Source organism: Dipodomys merriami, unplaced genomic scaffold (assembly GCF_024711535.1).
Source record: "Dipodomys merriami isolate MVZ:Mamm:240054 unplaced genomic scaffold, mDipMer1.0.p SCAF_9, whole genome shotgun sequence".
In the NCBI taxonomy this organism is placed as follows: Eukaryota; Metazoa; Chordata; class Mammalia; order Rodentia; family Heteromyidae; genus Dipodomys; species Dipodomys merriami.
The window spans coordinates 43,811,762-43,826,147 of record NW_027206512.1 but is presented as its reverse complement, the minus strand read 5'-3'; the positions used below and the strand labels follow the sequence as shown (position 1 = coordinate 43,826,147).

General features: G+C 45.6%; 1 protein-coding gene and 1 pseudogene across 2 annotated transcripts in view; both read left to right on the top strand.

The window, feature by feature from the left end:
• The first annotated feature begins 7,143 nt into the window (after window positions 1-7,143).
• On the top strand, window positions 7,144-8,000 carry LOC138820656 (small ribosomal subunit protein eS4, X isoform-like; annotated as a pseudogene).
• Window positions 8,001-14,043: 6,043 nt separating this feature from the next.
• Window positions 14,044-14,386, top strand: part of Klhl5 (kelch like family member 5) — a 65,559-nt gene continuing 65,216 nt past the window's right edge. The window contains exon 1 of one of the 2 annotated variants that reach the window (XM_070012644.1): window positions 14,044-14,271. The gene's annotated coding sequence lies outside the window, so the exon portion shown is untranslated. The remainder of the gene's footprint in view (window positions 14,272-14,386) is intronic. The other variant, XM_070012641.1, reaches the window with a different exon arrangement.

The window sequence follows — 14,386 nt, the reverse complement described above, 5'->3', positions numbered from 1 at the left end:
AAGTATTCCTTTCAAGCACACACCCTCAGTGATCTACTTCCTCCAAGTAAGCCACACCTCCCAAAAACTCTACTCATCTATGAATTCATCAGTGGATTAGCCCATTGATGAAGTTAAAGTCCTCAGGATCCAATCGCCTCTCAAAATCCCATCAGCTGGTAATTAAACCTTTAATAGTTAAGCCTTGGGGGATATTCTTAGGTTCAACTCATGATACTACCACCATCCTGCTCTTTCATGCTGGTTATCTTATTCTTGAGTACATTTCTCTCTAGCAGCTCCATGGGTTCTTTGTCCTAGCCTGGCTCATATGTTCTACACCTGGCTTCTCTGGTGATGTCCAAATGGCAGAGATCATGAGAGGACTCGAAATTCCACACCATAGCCTGGCTGCTCTAAAGACATGAGGGAGCAGCATTTCACAGCCGGCCTACAATTTTACTTGCTGGACATTAGTGTGTTAACTCTGACTTAGCACATTTTGAGAAAATTAAATTTTTCCTCAGCTATGTCAGGAATCTTATTGTCTGTGACTGGTTTTCATATTGCTAATCTACTTTTTATAAATGTTTTCAATCATTCTTTCTACAGGGAAGTGTTAGCAGAACTGAATATTTACTGGATGTCTTTCAAGGCTCAGTGGCAACTCTGGTGAGCCCAGTGGCTTCCTCCTGTAATCCTAGCTACTCAGGAAGCTGAAATCTGAGGACTGTGGCTCCAACAGGCAGAATAGGTAGGAAAATCTATGAGATTCTCTTTTTTCTTTTTCTTTTTCTTTTTCTTTTTTTTGGGGGGGTCCGGTCGTGAGGCCTGAACTCTGGGCCTGGGCGCTGTCCCTCAGCTCTTCAGCTCAAGGCTAGCGCTCTACCACTTGAGCCACAGCGCCACTTCTGGCTTTTTTTCTTTTTGCTTATGTGGTGCTGAGGAATCGAACCCAGGGCCTCACGCATGCAAGGCAAGCGTTCTACCACTGAGTCATCTTCCCAGCCCAGTGTTGAATGTTTTATAGGGATTATTATATCCAATCCCTCTACAACATTAATTAATTACTTTAATTAACCCAATTTTATAGACAAAAAATATGAGGTACAGGAAAAAATGAATCAAGTAGCATGTTCAAAAATCACATAGCTAATGAAGGGTAATGCTGAGTAAGTTTTAAAGACAGTCTTGACTGCAGACAATGTCCTCCACCAAGTTTTCTGTCATTCCTCTCCTCTTACACTGTGTGAGAACATGCATCAGGTGGAGACATTGATAAAGTAATAATACAAATACAATGCAGCTCCTACTATGTGCCTGACACTGTATTCAGCCAGGATTTCTCACCGGCAGCATTTTAGAGATGTTAGGACAGGTGAGTAAGGAACTTTCCTGAACATTCTGGAATGTTCAGCAGCAGGTACAAGTAGCAGTCCTTCCCATTCCAGGTTTGACGACAACACAAAAGTCTCCAGACATGCCAAAGTCCTGGTGGGGGAAGAAAGAAGCAGGATAAAGGTGGAAGATAAAATAGCTCCCAGTTGAAAACCACTGCAGAAAACACTTCACTAATGTTAAGTCATCTAATCTTGTAATAACCCAACAAAATAGCTACTATCGTTTTTTCCATTTCAGTCACTTGAGGTCAGTTCCATTCTGGGTAATGTAATCACCCAGAAAGTGAGTTTAAAGGACATTTGATGATCTGGATCAGCCTAATTGCTTGTAATTGTCTTACTTCAAGATAATCATCTCCTTTGGCTCCAGAGCAATACTTAGATGAACACATTTTATAGGGGAAAAGATAATCTCTTTTTAACAAGGTCATTCTGAGTATGGAGAGGATCCTGGGAAGTTCCAATCTCTTTGTCCTTTTTGCAGTTCATTCAACAAATATTTACCGAACACATAAAATGTCAGGCTGCATCCTGAACCCTGCAGATACGGGAGCAAACCAGCAAAATCCTTGTTCTTACGTCCTCGTGGGAGTGAACACTCCAAGGAAAGATATAATCAAATAACTATTGAGAGTAATTTATCCTCAGGTAAAACAATCAGGCTAGGTATGAGCACATGCTAGCAGGGAGCCAGCACAGGTTGGGTTAAATCCTTAATGAAGTCCCTATATGATGCTATTTACAAGACACTTGGGGAAAAGCACAACTTCAGGGGCAGAAAATAGATCACTCAGTTGCCAGAGGCTGAAGGGAAAGGGAAAGGTTAACAATAAAGAGACACGAGGGAATTTTGAAGATCATGGAAATGTTCTTGATAACATCTCCATTATGCAGGTAATTATGCAAGTGCATTAACAAAATGTGCACTACAGAGGGTGGATTTTCATTCTAAATCAACAGGCATTATTCTCTGCCTCTGTGTGTGTGTGTGTGTGTATGTCTGTGTGTGTCTGTGTGTCTGTGTGTCTGTCTCTGTGTCACACACACACACACACACACACAGAGCACAGACCATGGTTTTAGAAATGGAGATTGAGAAAATAGCTCTAATGTTATTTTTTATGGTGGCAAAGGCAGGTATCTCCCCTGGGCCACAGCTTCCCAGAAGAGGAATTCAGAGAGAGAGAGAGAGAGAGAGAGAGAGAGAGAGAGAGAGAGAGAGAGAGAGAGAGAGAGAGAGAGCACATAGCACACCCCAAGCAGTCCAGCAGAAGACAATAGCTGCCTCATTATCATCAGTAGCTGTGGTCCCTTGTAGTGTAAGGAATAGCAGGGCACCAGGACATACGTCACCCTCCCACAGTCAGGCAGCCGCAGGTTGCTGCTGGGTGCATCTCTCTCCCACAGGGAAGGAGATCTGCCTGATCAGCCCACCACTGTTGAGAATGTTCAGAACTGAGATGTCACTTGGACCTCCACACTCAGGCCTCCTCAGAGCCTGGCCTTCTCACCTTGCCCACACATGGTTGCTTTGCCAACACTACCCCCATGCCAATCACTGAGAACAGCCTATGCAGGAAAGAACCTGTTGGAGCTGTTTTCCATAAAAGAGCTATGAGTCAGACCTGCCTGCCCAGAGGGAACCCTCAGAAAATACAACCACCCTGAAATACTTTCTCCTACCACATTATTCCAGGTGCATCAATTAGGGGCATAATGAACAGGGAAAGCATAATCCCAATACTCTTCATGTTGATAAAGTAATCTAACAACCTTTTGATTCTTTGATAAAGTAGAATCAATTGCCCTGACTGAAAGTTTCGGACCTGATAGATGGCAGCCTCAGATTTAAAACACAAACCAAAACCAACAACAACAAACAGACTGCAACAAGAGAACCCCTCTGAATCTCAAGTATAGCATTTTCTTGATTTTTCTGGAACGGAGGAGAGAGAATGCAAAGATTGTTTCCTTCCGTCTTTGTATTTCATAGCCGACTATATTGACATTGAATATATTCAGATAGCAGGCACGCAGGATCTTCTGTTTATCTGCTGTGTTTGTAGCTCAGGTCAGCTGTTCGCTATGCAGCCACAATCTCTCCCCCAAGAATTCGGTGCTAAGGATAGTCACTGAATATAGAAGCAAGTGTGAACACAAAGGATGTGTGTTTTTAAAAAGATAAACAAAGCAGAAAAAGGAGAAGCATAATGATTGAAAGAACTTTTTGGCATACAAATCAAATTCAAAATGTTTATTCTTTTCCCCCTAACAAGTAGCTGTGTTTTCTATGCTCTGGACATCTTCAAACTATTAGGTAAATATTGCCAAATGAGTATTCTACAAGCAAACCATCAGCACAGCAACAAACTTTGTGGAATGGTCATGAACTTGTTCTAGGAACACAGAAGCCAGATTGTGTGCTTCCTGTCTGTTAGGGATCAGGAAGTAATATATCAAGTGAAAGATGTATCCTGGGATTTTTTTTAAAAATTAATACCAAGGTTTAAATTCAGGGGCTTGCCCTTGCTAGGCTTCTACCATTTAGCCACCTACCCTACTCGACTTTTTTTTTTTTTTTTTTTTTGGTCATTCATGGGGCTTGAACTCTGGGTCTGAGCTCTGTCCCTCAGCTCTTCAGCTCAAAGCTAGCACTCTACCACTTGGGCCACAGTGCCACTTCCAGTTTTCTGAGTAGTTTATTGGAGATAAGAGTCTCACGGCCTTTCCTGCCAGAGACTGGCTTTGAATCTCGATCCTCAGATCTCAGCCTCTTGAGTAGCTAGGATTATAGGCGTGAGACACTGGTACCCAGCTCCTACTGGACTTTTTGCCTTCATATTTCTCAGGTAGGGTCTTGCTTTTCTTACCTAGGCTAGCCTGGTCTGCAACTCTCTGGCTTTAAGCTCTTCATACAGCTAGGATAACAAGCACATGCCACTAAAGTTTGTGTCTTACAAACCTTTTGTCTGGGTTAGCCTCAAACTTCCATCTTTCTGACTTCTGCTTCCAGAGGAGCTAAGATTACAGGTACAAGCCACTATGCCCAGCCTGAAACATTTCTTTTTTTTTTTTGATTTTGTATTTTTTTAATTTAATTTTATTTTATTTGTGAACATACTGTACAGAGGAGTTACAATTACATGGGCAGGATAATGCATACATTTCTTACCAAGCATTGCAGCCTCCTCCTGTGTTTACCCTTCACATCCCTTCCCAGCCTCCCCCCTCCCCCCCAATCCCAATCCTTCTCCTTCCCCCCCCTTCCCCCCCCACCTCCCTCCCCGCACCGACGTTGTAAAGCTCGTTTTGGACATGACAACTTGTACTTCTCATTGTTGCAACAGGTCCACCTGTATCCTTAAACAACTGGTTTTTCCCCATCTCCTCCACAAGTTATACTGACATCAAATATAGTGAAAGCAGGAGTTATACTGTGGGGGAGGGACATACAAAGCAACAAAGAGATAATCTTATAAATGCGTTAGAAACACATGCATAAAAGAAAAAAACATTAAAATACATATCTAAGGGTTCATTTTCCTGACATCACATTATCTGACCTTTTCCACTTGACTCATACATCTACTAGATATTACAAATAAGGGAAACCATGGGACCTATGTTTCTTTGGGCCTGGCTTACTTCACTTAATATAATTTTTTCCAAGTTTTTCCATTTCCTAACAAATGGGGCAATGTCATTCTTTCTGATGGAGGCATAGAATTCCATTGTGTATATATACCACATTTTCTTGATCCATTCATCTACTGAGGGGCATCTGGGTTGGTTCCATATCTTAGCTATGGTAAATAATGCTGCAATAAACATAGTTGTGCTGGTAGCTTTAGTGTGGTCTTGTTTGTAAACATTTGGGTAAATGCCCAAAAGTGGGATTGCTGGGTCATAGGGGAGTTCTATGTGAAGTCTTTTGAGGAACCTCCATACTGCTTTCCAAAGTGGTTGAACAAGTTTACATTCCCACCAACAATGAAGTAAGGTTCCTTTCTGTCCACATCCCCTCCAGCATCTGTTGTTGTTAGAGTTCTTGATTTTTGCTGTTCTAACTGGAGTGAGGTGATATCTCAATGTTGTTTTGATTTGCATTTCTTTTATGGCTAGGGATGTTGAACATTTCCTCATGTGTCTATTGGCCATCCTTCTTTCTTCTTCAGAGAAGTTTCTCTTTAAGTCTTTCGCCCACTTATTTATTGGGCAGTTGTTTCTTTGAGGATTTGTTGTTGGGGGGTTTAATTTTTTGAGTTCCAAGTATATTTTAGATATGAGACCGTTGTCTGTTGTATGGCTAGTAAAGATCTTCTCCCAATCCGTGGGCTTTCTATTGATCTTGCTAGCTATGTCCTTTGCCCTGCAGAAGCTCTGCAACTTTATGCAATCCCATTTGTCCAACCTTTCTTTGATTTGTTGTGTTTCCGGGTCTCTATTCAGAAAATTTCGGCCTGAGCCAAGGAGACCTAGGGTTTCTCCTATTCCATCCTGTAATGTTTTCAGAGTGTCTGCTTTGAGTTCAAGGTCTTTGATCCATTTGGAGTTGATTCTGGTGCAGGGTGATATATAAGGATCTAGCTTAAGTTTTCTACATGTAGTTAACCAATTTTGCCAGCACCATTTACTGAAGAGGTTGTCTTTCTTCCATTCTATTGTTTTAGCTCCCTTATCGAAGATTAGATGGCTATAGGTCTGTAGGTTCATTTCTGGGTTTTCAATTCTATTCCATTGGTCCTGAGGTCTTTTCTTATGCCAATACCAAGCTGTTTTGATTACTATGGCTTTATAGTAGAGTTTGAAGTTTGGTATTGATATTCCTCCAGCAGTGTTCTTTCCATTGAGGAGCGTTTTTGCTATTCGGGGTCTTTTATTGTTCCATATGAATTTTTGGATTGCCTCTTCTATTTCCTTGAAGAATGAGGTTGGAATTTTGATAGGTATTGTGCTGAAACATTTCTTAACCCATAAGAATCAATGTCAGTTAGTAATCTACTGTTAATCTCTTTTATTCTTTTTAAAAAAAATTTTTTTACCAGTCCTGGGGCTTGAACTTAAGGCCTAGGTGCTGTCCATGAGCTTCTCTAGACTAGTGCTCAAGACTAGTGCTCTACCACTTAAACCCTAGCGCCACTTCCAGCCTTTTCTGAGTAGTTTTTGAAGATAAGAGTCTCACAGACTTTCTTGCCTGGGCTGGCTTCGAACTGAGATCCTCAGAGCTCAGCCTCCTTAGAAGCTAGGATTATAGGCGTGGGCCACTGGCACCCAGTTCCAACTGTTAATTTTTAAAAATATAATACGTTTATTGAGACACTAGCATCATTTTTTAATACATGAAAATAAACAGAAGTATTTTTTGGCCATTCCTTTGCCCTTATAAGTTTATGGAATACTAAACTTAAAGCCTTCTGAAATTTCATGAAACCAGTGATATAACACTATAAAGTAGAGGAAAATCCCCATCTGCCTGTTCTATAATAGGGAAGAAAATAGTCATCCTCCAATAAATTGATATTTCTCTTGGCTTTATAGCCAAGTGTGTTTTCATCCTTCCATCCATGCATCAAATATTTATGAATGCCTGTAGCAGGCACTCTCAATTAGTCAAAGAGACAGACAAGCAAGGCAACATTTACACTCAGTAACTGTTACAGTTGTGAGATTCCTACTGTTCTATAGAAGCACAGAAGAAAAACATAGGCTGGAAAATTCTAGATAAAGGTTGCCAGAGTAGCTCTTTCATTTCCTAGTGGCAGCCATGGCTCATGGTCCCAAGAAGCATCTGAAGTGGGTAGCCACTACCAAGCATTGGATGTTGGACAAACTGACTTGTGTGCTTGCTCCTCATCCATTCACCCACCCATCCCCCACAAGCTGAGAGAATGTCTGCCTCTCAGCATTTTCCTAAGAAACAGGCTTCAGTATTCCCTGACAGGAGATGAAGTCACAAAATTCTGCATGCAGTGTTTCATTAAGATTAATGGCAAAGTCAGAACTGCTATCACCCACCCTGCTGGTTTTCTGGATGTCATCAACATGAACAAGACCGGGGAGAATTTCTGTCTAATCTATGACACAAAAGGTCTCTTTGCTGTTCACCACATTATACCTGAGGGTACCAAATTACAAGTTGTGCAAAGTGAGAAAGATCTTCGTGGGCACAAAGACCATCTGGTGACTCACGATGCTCAAACCATTTGCTAGCCAGATCTCTTCATCAAGGTCAATGTCACCATTCAAGGTAACAGATTTCATCAAGTTTGACACTGATAACCTGTATATAGTGACCAGAGATGCTAAGTTGGGAAGAATTGGTGTGATTAGCAACAGAGAGAGAAATCCAGGCTCTTTCCATGGGGTCCATGTGTAAGATGTCAAACAGCAAAAGCTTTGCCTACCCAGTTTTCCAATGCTTTTGTTATTGGCAAAGGCAATAAACCTTGGATTTCTCTTTGCCAAGGGAAAGGGATCTGCCTCATCATTGCTAACAAGAGGCTGGAAACTGTGGGTGAATTTCACCCACAGTCTTTATGTGCCATTGGAAATAAGAATCAAGGAATTTTACTTAATGAAATGGTCTCTGTGACATTAGAAATAAGAATCAAAGGATTTTAATTTAAAAATGACCTGGTATGATTTTTTTTTAAAGATTGCCACAGGAGATGCCTCTGAATTTGAGTCTTCAGGGCCAGCAGATCTTGGAAAGAGGTATGAAAAAATAAAGGCCTAATTGTGGGAGAAATAATACGTTCTAGACACCAAATCATTCAGAGAGGCAGAAAGGGGTGAGACCCTATGAAGAGCAATGAATGCTACTATGGTGGCCTAGAAAGTAATAGGGAATCACTGGTGTGTATTAAGTAGGGTCCCAGAATTGGGCTAGTATTAGGAAGTATGGTCTGATTGTAGGAGACCTATTTGTGAATGGGTGAGTGAAAATAAGTTCGTGAGAGAATGCCATTCTTCCCATATCCACAGCACTGTGTGGGTCTGTTCTTTGGAGTGGACTGGCAGTGTGGGCCAGTCTCACCAGAAGATAGAGAGCATATCTTAAGTCAGTTACCATAGTCCTGACATTTGGGACTATGCAGTATCCATCTGACCAGATAAAGCACAGAGAATAAGAAAAGCATTTGGCCTGGCTTGTGGGGAAGTTAAGCTCTGAGACTCTGACATGAAAATCAGAACAATGACCTTACCTGTGGAGAAAGAGAAGGACTTGGAGGCGAGCAGACTAGACAGCCTGCCTCCACAGTTACATCTGCCCTATGGGATGTCAGTGTGCGCCCGGGAGGATGGGACCTCGAGAAGCATAGCTGAACAAATGAATGAAGGAGTTGGTGTTCTTTCTGTTTTCTATAATAATTTCATTTTCATTCTCCTTTAGATTTTAGTCAAGTTCCTTTTGAAAATTCTAGATTGGGTTGCCTGTGGTAGAGTGCTAAGGAAACTTTAAAAAAAATTGGTATTTGAGCCAAGTTCAAGTTCACAAAGGGAACAGCTTACTCCAGGGAATCAGAGAAACCAGAGAACTTCAGGTAGACACATTTAACAACTTATACCCAACTCTTCTGAGCCAGAGATTCTTCTTCCACAGGAAGAAGAATCCAGGAAAATTCTAATTTTACAGTTGCTTTGATGAGGCGGGGATAGTCATATAGAAATGTGATTGAACAAAAAAGGTCTAATCTGCTAGAAACCAAGCAAAACCCATCTGTTCAGATCCTTCTTATCTTGGTTGTAACATTTCTTCCTTCCAGATATGGGACCTCTGTGGAATAAGAGTCTTGTGAACTATGTTTGAATATGGTAAATCAGATAATTTCCTTATGTTCAATTCTTCTTACACATAATTGTAAGTTATGTGCTAACTCTAGGAAAGGAAATTCTGGTGTCTAAGCCCTACCCTAGGGAAGGAGATTCTCCTTTCTAATGCTTGCTCTGAAAAAAAAATGAAAGATGACAGACAGGAAAGAGGGAAAGTTCAGAGAGAAACTGCTTGTGAGGCCTTCATTTTAGAACATGTTTTCTGAGTCCCCACAATTGTCAACCTATCTCAGTCACTGTCAATTAAAATTATTTGAGCACTTACAAAGGACACTGTTAATAATGTCTGTAAACTTATCAGTAATAAAAGTATTCCAGTCCTGATCACAGCTATATTGTGCTTTCCCAGGGACAAATACTAAGACTTTCACAGTTACTATCTGAATCTATCTATGGGTGCGTTTACAAATCAAGTTGTAGGACCTCAGCATAAATTAGCTGTAATTGTTCCTTCAACTACTACTGCTAGTCAGTATTGCTAGAATGAGAGATAAAAATAGCCCTTTAAATTCTCATTTTAGGTAGAGTATAACGGGGCTATGTGTTAGACTTCCTAGTATATCTAAGTCGTATGACTCATACGCTAAGGCCTATGAAAGCCGTTGGCCATTACAAAAGAGAAATACAATCTATCCCACTGAGGTTGAGTTATTCATCCATTCAAAAAATGCTTGATTATCTACTCTGTGCAGGCAGTAGAGTGTACATTCCTGAGAGTGAGAAGAGAATCAAACAGATAAGCCAGGCCGTGGTAATGCAGGGAGGTGAGGAGATGGGGGAGGGGCCTGCAGGTGTCACCCTATAGTTAGGAAAGGTGACAAGGAAGAATGAGGCAGTTGTTTGCCTACCCCAAAGCCTGCCACCAGCGGGGGACCCTGACAGCCAGCGCTGGCCCCATGGCCCGCCTCCTGGAGGGGGCGGGGCGTTGAGGCTGACGTCATGGCCCTGTGGACTGAGGGTTGCTGGAGGGGGCAGGGCACTTAGCCCCACCTGGCAAGCTGTCACAGGAGTTGTCAAGCGCTGTCAGCTCTCAAGAAGTGATTGGACGGTGGGCAGCTTGGGGGAGGGGCATGAATGGCGGTTGGAAACCGTTAGACCCGTTGGAGTGGGGGAGGGGTGCAGCCTCTGGATAGGCTGAGTGTTGAGGTGGGGGAGGGGCGTGCGTGGAGAGAGAGACAGCAGGAGGGGAAAGACGCGCAAGCAAGCGGCGACCCGGAGCAGAGCAGCGCAGGCCTGCGGAGAGGCCGCCAGAGAGGCCTGTGGAGCGACCCTCCCGGAGCAGGGCAGGGCAGGCCTGTGCAGAGTGGAGAGGCCTGCAGGGAAGGAGGAGGAAGGAAAAGGAAAAGCCTTCCCTCTGGAGGTTCGGAGCTTCGGAGGTCTGGGGCTGGAGGTTTGTAGTTTGGAGGGTTGAGGTGTAATAACCCGTGGGGGCCCCATAATCCGCGGGGCCCAATAGTCTGCGTGGCCGCGTGGCCGGCTGGAGGGGGCGGGGCCCCAAGAGGCGAGCCTCACCGCTCCACCAATCAGGTCACGGGACAGAGCAGGGCTTTGGGAGGCTGACCTCGCCGCCCCACAGGGCGCCGCCGCGAGAGGGCGGAGCCGTGCCGCCGAAAGGGGCGGGGCATGCCACTGGACGGGTGGAGCGTCGAGCCCACATGGTGGGCTCTCAGGAACTGATTGGACAGTGGGCAGCTTGGGGGAGGAGCATGAATGGTGGCTTGAAAACATTCGTGGGGGAGGGACCCAGCCTATATCTGGGTATATATAGGCTGCGTGCTTCAAGGTCTGGGGAGTCGGGGGAAAAACCAGAGGCGGGAGGAGCGGTTAGGGAAGGGTTAGGAGAAAACAGGGAGTTAGTACGGAGTTAGCTCGGAGGGAGGGGAGGAGTAGGAGTGGAGGAGAGAGGGCAGGAAGGGAAAGCTGGCCGGAGCAGGGCAAGTCTGTGGAGGACAGGGCAAGCCTCGGGAGGCCATTTGGGGCCTCCTCCGGAGGTCATTGGGGCCTCTTCGAGGGGCCATTTGGGGCCTTCCTCCAGAGAGGCCTGTGGAGAGGCCTCCAGGAGCAGGGAAGGGCAGGCCTGTGGAGAGTGGAGAGGCCTGCGGTGGAGGAGGAAGAGAAGGAAGGGAAAAGCCTTCCCTTTGGAGCTCTGGAGGTCTGGGGTTGGAGGTTTGCAGATCCACTAATAAAGGTCGGGGGTCAGGACTGCCTATTGGAGGTTTGGTGGTGGAGGCTGCTCTTGGTTCTGGGATCTAGCCCAGGACAAGATAGTCTCAAGACCCTTTTCTGGTGTACATAGTGTAAATAAACTTCTTTTGTCCACCTTTCACTGTCTGTGCCTTGATGGATTGTCTCTCTCTTGGGAGGTCATAAGTGAGGTTGATGGTTTGCAGACCAACTAATAAAGGTCGGGGCTGCCCATTGGAGGCTTGGAGGTTTGGTGGTTGAGGTTGCTCTTGGTCCTGGGTATCTAGCCCAGGACAAAGTAGTCGCAGGCCACCTTTCTGGTGTAAATAGTGTAAAAAAAATTTTTTTTGTCATCTTTAACCATGCCTCGATGGATTGTCTTGCTCTTTGGAGGCCATAATTATAGAGGGACACAGAGATTCACCAGTGTTTGATGCCTAGACAGAAATAGTGGTGTGGAGACTGAAAAGCAGTAGGAACTCAGGCTGTTGGCCGAGAGCCAGAACAGAGTGGCTGTTTTGGTTACTTTTAGTGGGGTGATGGAGGAAATAAGCTGAAAATCCAGGTTAGTAAATCAAATGAAATGGATTTCAGAAGAGAACAATGAATTAGAGAGAGAGACAGAGACAGAGACAGAGAGACAGACTATATCTTTTTTTTTTAATCAGTCATGGAATTTGAACTCTGGGCCTGGGTGCTGTCCCTCAGCTCTTCAGTTCTACCACTTGAGCTCCAGCGCCACTTTCGGTTTTCTGGTGGTTTATTGGAGATAAGAGTCTCATGGACTTTCTTGCCTGCCCAGGCTGGCTTTGATCCAGGATCCTCAGATTTCAGCTTCCTGAGTAGCTAGGATTACAGGTGTGAGCTACAGATGCCTGGCTGATACTCTATCTCTTCAACTCGCCTTTTACAATTGTTAACTGATTTGATGGCAATGCTTTTCTAGAATACAGATTCAAAACTTGAATAAGAAGTAACTATAAACAGGAAGAAACAATAAGAATGCTGTTTGCTATTAATGGCACACAATGGTGAACACTGAAAAAGCAAATGAAGATTAAACAGGAGTACCAAATTTCAAAAATTCAGGCTTTGGGTTTACATAGCCCTTTGTACTTAAAAGATAATGCTATCTAAGGATGCCATTTTATGGGGGAGTATCTTCTCCACAAGGCACTGATTAAAATTGTATCGGAAGTTTGAGATTAGAGCCAGCCCTGGAAGGAAACAATTGTAAACAATATTAAACCATAACAATTGCAACAATATTAACTCTTTCCATCCTCTTCCATTTGAAGGTTTTATATTATGTTATGTTATATTATTATGTTGCTTTTTCTAACCACTTCTTCCAAGCAGAAGTACACAAAGCATTCCTAAATCCTAGTCACCCTAGGCAGCTACCTCAATTTGGTTATATTATTCAATTATCAGTCTTCTGGACCACTTGCTTTCCAGTGGGTTTGGCTTTTTTGTTTTGTTGGCCATAAGACTTGAACTCACTGCCTGGGTGCTGCCCCTGAGCTCTTTTGCTCATGGCTAGCGCTCTACCACTTTGAGCCACAGTTCCACTTCCAGTTTTTGTAGATAAGAGTCTCATGTGGACCTTTCTGCCCCGGCTGGCTTCGAACAGCGACCCTCAGATCTCAGCCTCCTGAGTAGCTAGGATTGCAGACATGAGCCACTGGCCTCCAGCTGCCAGTGGCTTTTTATTACGGAGATATACGGAAGATCTCCTGAGCCACATTCAACCCCACTCAGTAAGATTTACAACACTGGATCGACTAGAAGTGAACAAATGAATTACTGTAGGTACCAAATGCATGGGGGTCTTTTGGTACACGCGCCTTTGAGACAAACAGGGAAGGATGAGCACCCACCCCTTCCTCCCCTGAGCACCTCGGGGGAGGAAACCGTAGCCGCTTACTCAGACCTAATTATGTGGTCACTTACAAGGTGTTTCAGTGTTGTGGCACAGAGGTGCTTGATACATTATTGTTGTTCTCAGCACTAGCATACAGGAGTTCATTGCATGTTTGCTGGAGGACTTCATAAAGACCCTGCTTTTTCAGATTCTTGGTATCCCACCAAGGGAAAACTGATAATGGCCAAGGTTCATGACCAGACACAATGATCAGATTCTTACAAAAGGAAAGGAAATTAGATTATTGCAAGAAGGGGCTGGAGCACAGAGGTAAATCTTGGTGGGCTTCCACAAAGCCGAAACCCACTGGCAGGCTCCCCATCATCTCCCAGCCCGCAGAGGGACCTCGTGCAAAACTTCCACTCCAGGAATCTCCCTAGCCCGCGCGGGGAACAGCTGGGAACAACCCGGACCTTAGTCAGATCCGCCTCCTCTACGGCCCAGAGCCCGCCCCAGTCTGACGTGTCCCGTTCCCCGGGAGCCCCCAGGTCGCCGGCAGCTACCGCTCCCTCCAGCCCTGGCTCAGGCCGGGGAACGGAAGCTGCAGATCCGCCCCTGCCCTCGAAAGGCGGGGTCTCTCGGGGGCGTGGTCCCGCGGCGGGCGGGGCTTCTGGAGGGGCGGGGCTTGCTGAAAGGGGCGGGGCGGGCAGCCGCTCGCGCCGCGCCGGGTCTGACTGACAGGCGGGTTCCGACCCCCCGCCCCGGAGCCCGCCCCCTCCGGAGCTTCCTGACGAGTTTGGACCCCGGCCTGGCGCAGCCCGGCGAAGGGGAGTCGTTCGCTCCCGGTCGGCCGCCGCCAGGGGTGAGGCTGCCGGGTAGGGGCTGGGGGCGCGCGAGGGGCCGAGCATCCCTCTCAGGGACGCGCCGGCCTCCGGCCCCCGCCTCCCCGCCTCCTCCCGACCGGCCGCCCCGCCCCGCCGTGACCCCGGGCCACCGCCGGAGCCCGCCGCGGTAAGTGCGACTTCCTCCCTGGCGCCGGGGGCGCGGGGCCCGCTGCCGCCCCCACGCGACCCCCCGCCTCGTGTCGCCGCGCGGGCGCCCGGGCTGGGCGGCGAGGGGGCCCGCG